This window comes from Lithobates pipiens, unplaced genomic scaffold (genome assembly GCF_037356315.1).
Source record: "Lithobates pipiens isolate NorthernLeopardFrog02 unplaced genomic scaffold, aLitPip1_a1.2 Scaffold_16, whole genome shotgun sequence".
Classification (NCBI taxonomy): Eukaryota; Metazoa; Chordata; class Amphibia; order Anura; family Ranidae; genus Lithobates; species Lithobates pipiens.
In genome coordinates this window covers 495,276,788-495,289,444 of record NW_027507748.1, presented here as the reverse complement: position 1 = coordinate 495,289,444, position 12,657 = coordinate 495,276,788, and the positions used below count along the sequence as shown (strand labels likewise).

Below are 12,657 nucleotides of genomic sequence, written 5' to 3'. Positions count from 1 at the left end.
TAGCAAAACTCCTGGAATAATAAGACATGCATAATTAGTAATTACCATGCAAAAGCTTTAAAATATTAATGCTGCTTAAAGCTGAACTCCACATATAAAATATATACATTAGTGCAGTTCTTTTATCGTTACTAGATCATTACATTTATTTATTTTTTAAATGTAAGAAGTGTAGGTACCTGAACTCGACCTGCAATCAGTCTCTTGCAAATGTACAAGAGAGCTCACGTATAGTCAAGGATAGAAGGAGGGAGCAAAGAGACAGGCAGATGAGCTAATCGTTCTGCTCCTTCTCCGTCATTGCTCAGTTACAGATTTTGGGTGAGCTTCTGCGATTGTTTTGGCAGAAACAGGTATCCCTTGCTTTTGTAATATTTGGTCAAATTGCATGTTGGAGCACAGAGCTGGATGAGTATGGGTCTATTTAAGCCTTTCTTAAAGTGATTCTAAATTTAAAAGGTTTTTAACTTAATGCATTCTCTGCATTATGGTAAAAAACCTTCCACTACCTGTTTCCCCTACCCACCTGCCTAAACACTTACCCAAGTCCTCTCATGATCCAGTGTGGTCTCTCCTGATCTCACAGAAGACTCTGATAGCAGCAGGAGCCAGAGGCTTCTCCTGCTGTCTGTCAAATCCTGAGAGGATGGAGTTGGGGGGTACGGCTGAGCCACGTTGTGTGTGTCTATGTGTGCACACAACCCAGATTAGGAGCATGCCCACATAGGTACCCCCATAGCAAAAAGCTTGCTGAGGGGGGTACTTGGAAGGGAGGAGGAGTAGATAGTGCCAGTGGAGGACTCCAAAAGAGGAGTTAATACCATTGCACAGAACAGGTACGTATACCTTCTTTTTTATTTTAAAAAAGTAGCCTTTAACCACTTCCCGACCATTTACACAGAAATCCATGTATTTGTATAGCACTGATTGCTGTATAAATGACAATGGTCCCACAAATGTGTCAAAAATGTCTGTGTCTGCCATAGGGGTGCAACGGATCAAAAAACTCACGGATCGGATCGTTCCTCGGATCAGAGTCACAGATCAGATAATTTTTCGGATCAGCAAATAATAATTGAATTTGCAAAAACCTGTGAAAATTCCACTACCATATAGTCCACACTGTAATATCCACAATCTCCCCCACTGTAATATCCACGTCATCTGCCCCACTGTAATGTACATCTCCCCCACTGTAATATTGGCTGGGTATGGCTGGGTATTGCATGGTATGGCTGGGTATGGCAGAGTATTAGCAGGGTATGGAGGGATGGCTGTGACTGCAATTGTCACAAAGCAGCACTGTGGGCACTACAGATCCAGCCCACAGCTCTGCTGCCATCCTATCTCTCCCCTCCACTGTACAGATCAGTACACAGAGGGGAGAGAGGAACCGGCGTCATGACATGGCGCCAGTTTGTTTACAAGTTGCTCCATCACGGAGGGTGACCCGTTCGGATCATGGATCGGTGACGATCCGTTGCACCCCTAGTCCACCATAATGTCACAGTCACGATAAAAATCACTGATTACATTACTAGTAAAAAAAAAAAAGATTACGAAAAATGCCATGAAACTATCCCCTATTTTGTAAACGCTATAACTTTTGCGCAAACCAATCAATGAACGCTTATTACGTTTTTTGTTTTTTTTTAACAAAAACTATGTAGAATATGTATTGGCCTAAACTGAGGAAAACATTTTTTTTTATATATTTTTGGGGGATATTTATTATAGCAAAATTGTCGCTGTTTTTTTGTTTATAGTGCAAAAAATAAACCACAGGGGTGATCAAATACCACCAAAAGAAAGCTCTATTTGTGGGGAAAAAAAGGACGTCAATCTTGTTTGGGAGCCACGCCGCACGACCGCGCAATTGTCAGTTAAAGCGACACAGTGCCAAACCGCAAAGTAGTTAAAGCAGTGGTCATCAACCTTGTCCTCAGGGCCCACTAACAGGCCAGGCTTGCAAGATAACTGAAATAAATCACATGTGATATCATTTGCTGCTCAGTGATTGCAGTATTCTAGTCTACATCTCTCCAAGGTAATACATAAAACCTGGCCTGTTAGTGGGCCCTGAGGACAGGGTTGATCACCACTGCTTTATGGAACACTTTATATCAATATGCATCTTAAGGTGCTTTTATTGTTATTTACATGCTACCCAAATTTTACTTCATGTTTAATCTCTTTAGGTTTGTCTAGCAAAAACTGCCCGACTTACTATTTATTCTGCAGTCAGTTCTAAGCTGGTCATAGATGGATAACATTTTTAACTAAAATTCATAGGAAAAGAAAGTTATGCCTAGTACACACAGTAAAAAAACTGGAATCTATTCATTAGTAAACCTGCTTTCTGGAGCCGATCAAGAAAGTTCATGCAAAAATATCTGAAGAGACGAGCACAAACATTTTTCTCGTAAGATAGCAGAACTAACAATTTTTGTGTAATTATTATAGTATTTTTACAAAACAAATTGAGTGACCAAGACCGCGCATGTTTAGAAATGAAAGAATACAATACATTACATCACTTCCAAAGTTGTATTCTGTCTTACAAGAATTTTTGTAACTTAAGGCTGGGTTCACATTGCAGCGAAGCGGGAACGCCGCAAATCCGCGGCGGGTTCCCGCATCGCATGCCTCCCGGCGGCAGTTCACACTGCCCTATGCGGACTGCTGGGAGTTTCAGTGAAATGTTAATGACACCTCCAGATCAGTTCGCATATCGCAGTGCGATCTGCAAACTCGGACAGGAATCGGATCGCATGGTGTGAACACCCATGCGATCCGATTCTACTGCGGACCAAAAAAAGGGTCCTGTGCAAGTTTGGGCCGTGTGCGATGCGAATTCAGCCATACTATCTGTATGGCTGAACTCACATCGCACAGAGATCGGATGTGATTTGCACTGCAGTGCGGTGCGAATCACATCCATTCTCATAAACCGCTGCAGTGTGAACCCAGCCTTAGTAATCTAGCCTTTTTCGATGGACTAGAGTGTAAAAAAAAAAAAATGGACGATCATTCCGCCAATATTCTCATTGTGTGTACGAGGCTTTAATCCCTAGTGGATCAAATTGACGTTTGCGTTCCACCACAGTGACAAGAAAACACAAAGGAGCAGGATGAAATTTTTTTTTCTCAAACAAGTTTCTAACCGTGTACTGTATGTGGTTTTCATTTGGTAAAGCCCATTCATTCCAAAATCAAATGTTAAACACAAACAAAATCTTTTGACTGATATGCAAATGTTCTCAGAATTTTTATATGAAGTTTCCTGAGAATTTTTGTTCTAAGTTCTATCCATCCATGGCCAGGTTAAGTTTATTGAAGAGGTTTAAAGCTGAACTTTACTTAGTTGGTTTGGACCAGCTTGGCCCAAACTACCCATGTCCCGGTAACATATGAGGCCACTGGATGTGCGGTATAAACTGCATGTAGCAGAGGCTACATACAGCATCTTGCACTGTGTTCCAGGTGCGAGCCGAGATTTCCTGTCTCCTGCCCGGAACACAATAGTCTATCTGATCAGCACTCAGCCATTCAGAGAAAGCGATGTATTCTAGCAATGAATACAAAGCTTCCTTTGATTGGCTGAGTTAGAGAGGCACGCTGATGTCACAACCGCTGACTTCAGAGGAAGCTTTGTATTTATTGCTAGAATACATCACTTTCTCTGAATGGCTAAGCGCTAACCAGATAGACTATTGTGTTCTGGGCACGAGACAGGAAGTCTTCACTCCAACCTGGAACACAGTTTATACTGCACATCCAGCAGCTTCACATGTTGGTAAGGGACATAGTTCGCTTGGGCCAAGCTGGAAATGCTGAATGTAAAGTCTAACACAAGCTGGAGTTCCGCTTTAAAGTGTTTGTTATCCCAGCATTTCATATTCCTGATATATACTTGTATGAGAACCTATCCTGTTCTCTTTGTATTGCTTCCTTTGTGTGAAATCCCTAGTGTTCTTGCTAGTCCCTATGCTTTTTTAATAAACCACACTAAGAAGGAAAACACAGCGTGGTCAGTCCTCTAGCTTTGCTGGGAACTCAGCCCGCTTTCCTCCAATGATCAGACTTGTCCTGACAAGCCCCCTCTGCACAATCATTCACTGGGAAGCTCAGTCTACTGTTGCTTCTCCTCCCCCAGCTCTTATGCAGTTGAGAACCGATGGTATGTGATCACTTATAAAAAAGGGGGAAAAAAGGTATTGATATTGGTATTTTTTTTATTATATATCTATACAAAAATGTTTTGTCTTTCATTTCAGTTTTAAACTAAATGGGTTGGTTTTCAAGGTGAATGTTTGTGCTTTCTTCCATTTAAGAAAAAAAAAAGCACACAATTCAGAAGTCTGTACATTGCAGAGTTCAATTGTTCCAGGGATGGACAGATCAGAAATGTATGACCATCCCTTGTTTTATACAAAATAGCATCTGTGGCTCTTGAGTAAATGAAAGATTTCAGTGTTTGGCTTTTTTGAAAGGAAAAGAACAGTTGTTTGTGATTGAGGGTAGATGGGCTGTTTGTGATCCAGAGTAGATGGACTGTTTATTTTTCCCCATTTTAAATAATGATTTTTTATTTTTTTTTGTCTTAGGCAACTGCAACCAAACATTCCTTTTTCCCAGTGAGAGCCAACATCGTCTACAACTTGATAAACAGTCAAGAAGACTTCAACACAAGATGCACCATTTGGTTTCCAGCAGCTCTGGTTGCTGGATGAAATGATTACCGTATACTGTAAATATTGCTGATAAAACTGCACATTGCTAAGTGGAAGGCTTTCCAAAGCCTGTACAATAAGAAGACTAAATAAATGTGTAGCATGTTAGACTTGACCTTTCCCATCCTAATACATTACTGGGACATGCAAGTTATTGTTGCGGTGTCCCAGTTTTTCTTTCTCATACAACGCCAAACCGTTGATTTAATATATCCTGTTTTGCTGGATTAAACAACAAAACGATATTCATAACATGTATACTACTGGAGCATGAGTAGGTTTTCTTAACAAGGCACAACTATTTTGCAGATACATTGACGTAATCCATTGTAAATATGCATCTCTGTATGACTGAATGGCAGATTCATTATATCCAAGAGCAAACTCCATTAAGTTAATTTGAATATGAATAATATGTCTATTTTTACTAACATTAGCTTTTTTGTATGAATGACTAGAACAAAGGTACTTGATACACAATATTCTAGGTTTCAAACCGCATAAAACGTGCCATACAATCATTTGTTGTCTCAAAAAAACAGATTGTCTTCAAATCATCTTGTAACCTGTTAGTTGCAGTTTCTAATATACAAAAAAATGAACAAATGTACTTTGCCAATAGACCTTTACAGTGTATCAGTAATGTCTTCACTTTCAACATGGTGGCTTGTATCAACAGAGTATTATCTTCCATCTGAAGTGTCTTGATTTCTGAATACCTTGTTGCTAAATTGCGGACACAGTAGTTGCTAGGTATGCTTTTTTTTTTTTTGCATAAACTAAAAAAGCATATGTTTAAAACGTAAACATAAACAGCATTTAATAGGTTTATTTTAGATTGGAGGGTCAGCAACCTGTAGATAGGGGACAGGTGACTAGTAGATTGCAGTCTGGGAATGTTGCCCCGCCAAACCAGAACATCAGAGTGCAATGCAGAGGGAGCTGTTGTAGGGAGCAAGAGCCACATAAGCCGATGCCTTCTGCGCCTCTGATCCTAGCTAGCGGTTGCCAGAGTGGTGTCAGCAGCAGGAAAGAAGAAATATTCTTCTAGAGTGGCCCTATTTACTTGAATGGGTCATGACTGGCAGGCAGTAACATTCACCAAAAGCAAAAGGGGGCTTAATTTCTGCATGTGTACACCTTTTGGCTTCTGCCTTAGGGATTGGGGGCGATAAACCCCCAACTCAACTGCAGAGTTTTACCACCTTTGAACTGTACGTGTGAATAAGTCCTAAGGGTGCCACTGCCAAATGCAATTAAGGGCTCATTTACAAGTGCACCAGGCACTGCTGCTCCTCTGAAAAGCGATCCTAGTGTTGGGCAAGTGGTGAAGAGGTGATATGTTGCCTCCTCACCACCTGAGTTAAATCTATGATTGCAACACAGTAGTATGGCAATTAGAGGTTTCAATCAGGTGTGAGAGGGCGACATTGGGTGACACTGTGCCCGGTAATCTTTGACTTCTCCAATGTTGTCCAGGTAAATCTCCATCTCTTTAAGGTTGCCTACCCCTGTTTTAGATAGTTTAGTCCCATTTTTATAAATGTAGGTTTTGATTTCCAGATACCAATGGAAAGTTGAGTCTTCTGTGCTTAGGTTGGGCTGCTGAAAAATGGAGGTTTCAGAGAATGGTTTTGCATTTTAAATGTAAGTCTTTGACTTGCATAGCTGCTTAACTAACCTTACAACTTTTGTCCTTAAATGGTCATTTTAAAAAGTCCTTAAATAAAAAAATGTATTTCAACATTGGTTGATGGTTTAATATCTGTGGCAGATATATGACCTCAACAGACATCCTCAGTAAAGCTAAGGTGGGAGAAAGCCAAAGCCTAAAAAGTTTGTTCCCGAAGACCAAAGGACTCCTTCTTTCCGTGCTTGTCCAATGAAGAATTGACCATTTCTGTCACCCAAATGATGCGTTTTACTCATTTTACAGCATCAATAGACTTTGAAATGGCTTGATATACTTATCGACCAGAATAATGTCACCACCTTTGGCAACTAATCGTGTCTCTTCCTCTATATTCCAATGAAAATGATTGTTTGCAGTGAAAGAGAGCACAAAAATGATGATGGACAGTCATACATTGCCTCTCCAGTATTTTGTCACATTTTACTACAGCCAGGTTCTTAACTGTGTTACTAAAACACAGCAAGTCCATTGACTTGGTTTTGAACTATTTAGGGCAAAGCAACTTTCCTTTTACTCCCGTTGCCTGAACGGAGTGGCAAGGGACCCCATGCTATATTATATATTTTTTATATATATATATATTAATATAATGTGCTTCTGTGGAAGGGGGATTAAAATGAGCCCGTTGCTTTGCCCTGCCTGACAAAAGCAAAGGTTTACCATATGTCTTCATTCAAATCATTTTTGGCATGCTGCAATTATAAAGATCATGATAGCTGTATCTTTGGTGTGCTTTCCATCAAAACTCATTCCATAGGGATAAATAATAGTGTGAATAGAGCCTTAGAGGATATTGGTATAGTAACACTGCTTACTGCAGCAACTAGTGATCTTGACTAATGACAACGGTGATCCAATCCTAATCTCTGGCATATTTCTGAATCATAGGAGATGTGAAGGTCGGGGGGGAGGCAGACTGAGAAGGAATGTGTTCAGTGGGAAAACAAAAAAAAGTTAAGCTTTCTCTTTTTATAGCAATATTAGTGGACAAACCCATTAGATGCTGTTTTGTTTATTCAAATTAAGAAAATTGGAGATCAAATGACAATGCCTGTGTTTCGTAATATGCTGAGGGATAATAGCATATGGCAATACTCTGCTATTTAATATGCAGTAGTAAGGAACGCTGTGTATTGTGTCCTCTGTTAAGGGCAAACATATTTACATATTATTTATTTGACTTCAGTAATGTTTTTATTCTCCTGTACAGTCTTTATGTTTGCAATTATAGCATTTTTCATTTTTGCTAATTAAGCTCTTTAACATATGATTGCTGGAAACCGTATATCATCTCCTGATCCCTTTAGCTCTGAATGCTAATTTTGCACATGATTGCAAATGGCTGTTCTGACCTTTGTGGCCTGCTTATGTAATGTGGGAACAGCACTGTTAGGATTTAGTGAGAGATTTCTCATTTGTGGTAATTAGGCAGGGTACGATGCAGTTAAATGCTGTCCTGCAACTGGAATAAGATTGAGAAATGGGTGTAGCCATTTTGTTTTCTAAATCTTACATGAAATATAATGATCAGTCTGTAAATGTTTGTGGCCTTTTTTGTTTTTTATTTCTTTTTAAATATATTTTCTGTTCACCTGAACTAGTCTGAGTCTTGTTAAGATGTGGCGTGTGTGCAGATATGCCCTGGTCCTGAAACACTGTATCCAGGGACCTGGACATGCTTAATACATGCCTGGAATCATCATTTTTGTAAAGAAGTTAGGAAACCTATATATCTATAATGGCTTCTGCTCTTGGCGCCTAGGTGAGGGTGACATTTTGGCCTAACTAAGGATGCCAGATCTCACGAGAACATGCTTCTTCACTGTGCTTCAGTGTCTTCTCACTAAATTTGAAATTCTAAACGTTCCCAGGATCTTGGCAAAAGGAGTGTGATGTCACCCTGTCCAGTGTAGGGTATGGTAATTATATTTTCTAACTTTCTTTTATAAGTGTTTTTACAGCATTAGTGCTGCGATTTTAGACGTGAGGAGGGGGGACTTTGCCTTTTAATACTAGTTCCCGCTTAAATATCCTTTGGTGTTGCTAAGCGCCTTTTATTAAATACTCACATATGGCAAGATAGAGTCCATTTCAGGAATAAACAGCCTGGGACTCCATTTTGTTCTACATCTACAGCAATACTGGTTTCCTTTATTGCCCAGTCATGATTGGTTTATTATAAATACATTTACTATTGTAAGGTGCTGAAAGGGCAACTAAACTTAAACCACCTGCTGCCTTACAAGGAGAAGCCATTAATGGGCATAAAGAACTTATAATATATTGATATAACTTGAGATATTCACATCAATTAAAGCCACATTACACATATGGTTTCATAATGACATATCGGCTAATATATCAGAGTTGTCAGACTTGACCTGCAGTAGTGGTTTTTGTATGGCTTTATGGCTAATGCTATTTCTGAGGAGGTCGTCAAGATCCACAGTAGAGATGAGCTTGGGCATCCTTCAAACTTATCTCTAGCCAGACTCCAAACTTATGCTCTTTTGTTCTATCCAAGAAACTGCAGGCCAGGTTATTCCCACCTGCAGCCCACCTCTGTTTACATGAGATGCAGGGTGGGAATGAATGGGCCCACCACTCATTGGAGAAAAAAAAAGCACAATTTCCGAGATTAGTTTAAGATGAGTTTCAAAGATGACCAATTTCATCTCTGATCCACAGGAGTCTTGAGTATGTCTTCAGTGCATGTAGCAAGTTTCACTAATTGACAGTACTTACAAAGACTGTAGATTGTATTGAGAGAGTCGCAGCAATGGAAAAATCACCTGTGTAACGGGGCCATTAACATTTTCTATGTAGGTGGGTAAAGTATATTATTGTAAATGTATAGCTACAAGTATGTCAGATAGGATAGCGGGGAAGCAATATTGAACATATTAGCTGTGTGCAGTAAAATAAAGCTTAACAACTATATTCCCTTCTGCAGATATAGAGCAAAAGTAAGAATCTGGTTAATAAATGGAGTATTAGATCTCGCGTTATAGTTATTTGGTAAGACTGCTGCCTACCTGAAAAATCCCACCAAAGTGGGATGGGTAAGTAGGTGTAGAGAGAGGGGGTATAGGTGGCGCTGCCTCTAATGTGTAATGGCCATAATATAGCATAAAGTATTGACGTGCTGAATGTGTAAAAAAAAAAAAAAACTTGTATACAACCAATGTCATTGCATAATTGTTAGTCCACCGTATATCATATGAAACTCTACATAAATAATTAAAGTGCTCCATGTGTTTAATGTGCAAAAACTTCCATATATATGTGCAAAAAAGCAAAAAATCTATCAAAAAAAGATAAAAAAAAGAAGAAAAACTATTCATTAATCCATATGGGAAATTGTGCAGTATTGATCCCCGGTGAAAAAATGCGTGAACTCCACTCATGCCCCCCCCCCCCCCCCCCCTCAGGTCCACACTCACCAGAAAGTTGAACCCCTGCAGGGGTAGAAGGCAACACACATAAACTGCTCCTGATACTTACACGTTTTGTCACATAGACGTCATCACCATTACACATGAAAAAGATGCAGCGCCACCTATACCTCTCTCTCAATACACCTACTAAGAATCTGGTTGCTTTGTGAATTGTAAACATTTTTCTTCACAACTCTTAAAAAAAAAAAAAAAATTGGACCCAGTATCTCTTTAATCAGTTGCAATATGATGGAAAAAAACTCTCCTCATAAGGTTTTGCTTTTTTTTTTTTTTTTTGTAACTTTAAATGCTATTCAATGCTGATTCCAGCTCCACAACATGAAAATGTACTATTTGGACCCAGAGAATTCACAAGTAAGGTAAGTGTGTAAAACTCACTTACCAGGTTCGTTAAGAAGGCAAGTCATCTTTACACAAAGCAGGTGAATAATTCTGGAATATAAGTTCACCTCTTTCCTGTAAGATAAGTTAACTTAACAATCATAAAAAATTGCAAGAGGGCATCGGAAAGCACTAAACCATATTTACCGCACAAAAATGATTCATAAGTGATTTTAAATACTAAGTTTTGACATCAGTACTGTGTAGTTTTCAGATTAGTTGTCTTGCTTTTTTCCTCTGGAGATAGGGGGCATGTTATACGCCGATAGTGTACCTCGGAAGGGAAGGAGGGGGATGAGCGCCACCAGAATTCACCAAGCTATCATCTTCTGTTAACATGGCTTAAACTCGGCTCTCATGTCACACACACACAGTCCTGCCACTGGCATTGGTCCAGTGTTCTGTCTATCACAGGAGCTGGTTCAATGCCGATGGCGGAGGCCGGACTGTGTGTGTGTGTGTGTGTGACGGCCTTAGAGCCAAGTAAATGGGAGGTGACGGCTCAGTGATTTCCTGCACTGTTCAGGCTGCATTAATAAAAGATGATGAGGCTGCAGATGAGCATTGAGACTAAAAATGAGCATTAATCAGGCTGCATTGATGAGGTGGGCTGCAGATGGGCATTGATCAGGCTGCATTAATGGGAGATGAGGAGGCTGCAGATGAGCATTGAGACTAAAAATGAGCATTAATCAGGCTGCATTGATCAGGCTGCATTAATGGGAGATGAGGAGGCTGCAGTAGGGCACTGACCCTTATTTTTATTCAAAGTTGTTTATTCAAAAAATGTTTTTTTCCCGAAATGTCACTCTTAAAATGAAGGTGCGTGTTATACGCTGATAAATACGGTAGCTTTGTAAATCAGACTTGTAGAGGGAAAGCTGTGCCACAAGAAAAAAGGTATACATGGGTCAATGACAAGTAACCAATATTGCCTGTAGACTCCCGGTAGCTTTTGCATCCTTATGCCAGAGCTGCTCCCTAGATGACTCGTGCTCTTATGAATTAATAAATGGCAAACTCGTGAGGAAGGGGGCAGCAGGAGCAGCGTAGGTAGGAAGCATGGATCCACAGGATGAATTAAGCAGAAATTGGGATGTTTGCACTGCATGCCCTGATGTACAGCTTCCTCTTCGGCAGGAACACACAAGAACAATGAGCAGTGACATCCGCAACCATCACTACAATTCTCAAAAAAACACTCCAAACCTTGTGAGAGTAGTAGTCCGTGGTACATGATCTCGCTCTGCAGATGTCCATCTACAAGGCTACAGGAATCCCTCAGGTCAAGTAGTGCACTGTAATTTCTCATGAGGAACTGTAGGCAAGCGGTAGATTGTTTAGGAAATATATTTGCCAAATTTACCTTACTAGTTGTCCCCTGTATGCCAGCAAATCTTTTAAACCTCTAAAGAAGAAGTAAACCCTGATGGGATTACTTCCTTTGTCTCCCTGCAATGGTAAAGCATAATGGGCTACTATGCATCGCCCATTATGTGTCGCTTACCTGACACAGGAGCCAGTGATGTCACTGCTGTCCCCTGTAGTCTGGAGCATCCATCTTCTTCCGGGTATCGCTGCTCCGGCCACTCACAGCGCCGGAGCAGTGATCATGTCACTCCTGCGCATGCGCACGGGAGCCGCCACTAATGGCATATCGCCGTTAGCAGCAGCATGCTGCTAACGGCGATAATGCGCCTGCGCGCCGCTGACAGCTGTCACTGTCTTTTAGTAAATATCTCCTAAACCATGTAGGTTTAGGAGATATTTCTTGGACCTACAGGTAAGCCTTAATCTAGGCTTACCTGTAGGTCAAAGTTGTTTTTTAAGGGTTTACAACCACTTTAAGGTATTAATTCATGTTTAAAGCCCAACTCCAGGCAAACAAAGTTTTCCCATGCAGTGGGGCTGTGCCTGCACTGCACAGGTCAACTGCTTGTTTTGTTTAGGGTTGAGGAGAAAATGAATACCTGATCTTTACTTCCTCTGGAAAACAACGCTACACCGCGGTCCAGCGGGGGATTGTTCCTGGTCTATGGAGCCTGCTCTGGGCTTGATGACATCAGGAACAGTCCACAACTCAAGACCGCTGGGCTGCCAGATCAGTCTAGGTTTAGGTGGTAAGTGCTTCTCCCATCTCCTCTCCCCGAAAAAAAAATTAACAGTTAACCTGTGCAGTGTGAGCACAGCCCCACTGAGATGGGCTTTAATGGCCCTTGTTTTTTTTTTTTTTTTTTTTTTTGTTACCTGGTTGCCATATTACAATTCTTACCTTATCTGTGAATAAATTGTCTTCAGTCAGCAAGTTTTCATTTTTGGAACCTTATTTAGTTTGCACGGGAAATTTGTTAAGAGTAAGATACTGTATGTGAACATTTCTCTTTTTGAACCA

At 40.4% G+C, this 12,657-nt stretch overlaps 1 protein-coding gene across 2 annotated transcripts in view; it reads left to right on the top strand.

The window, feature by feature from the left end:
• The window catches only part of NDFIP2 (Nedd4 family interacting protein 2), a 181,301-nt gene extending 173,278 nt beyond the window's left edge, over window positions 1-8,023 (top strand). For both annotated transcript variants that reach the window (XM_077483057.1, XM_077483058.1), the window contains one exon: window positions 4,608-8,023. The gene's annotated coding sequence lies outside the window, so the exon portion shown is untranslated. The remainder of the gene's footprint in view (window positions 1-4,607) is intronic.
• Window positions 8,024-12,657: the final 4,634 nt, after the last annotated feature.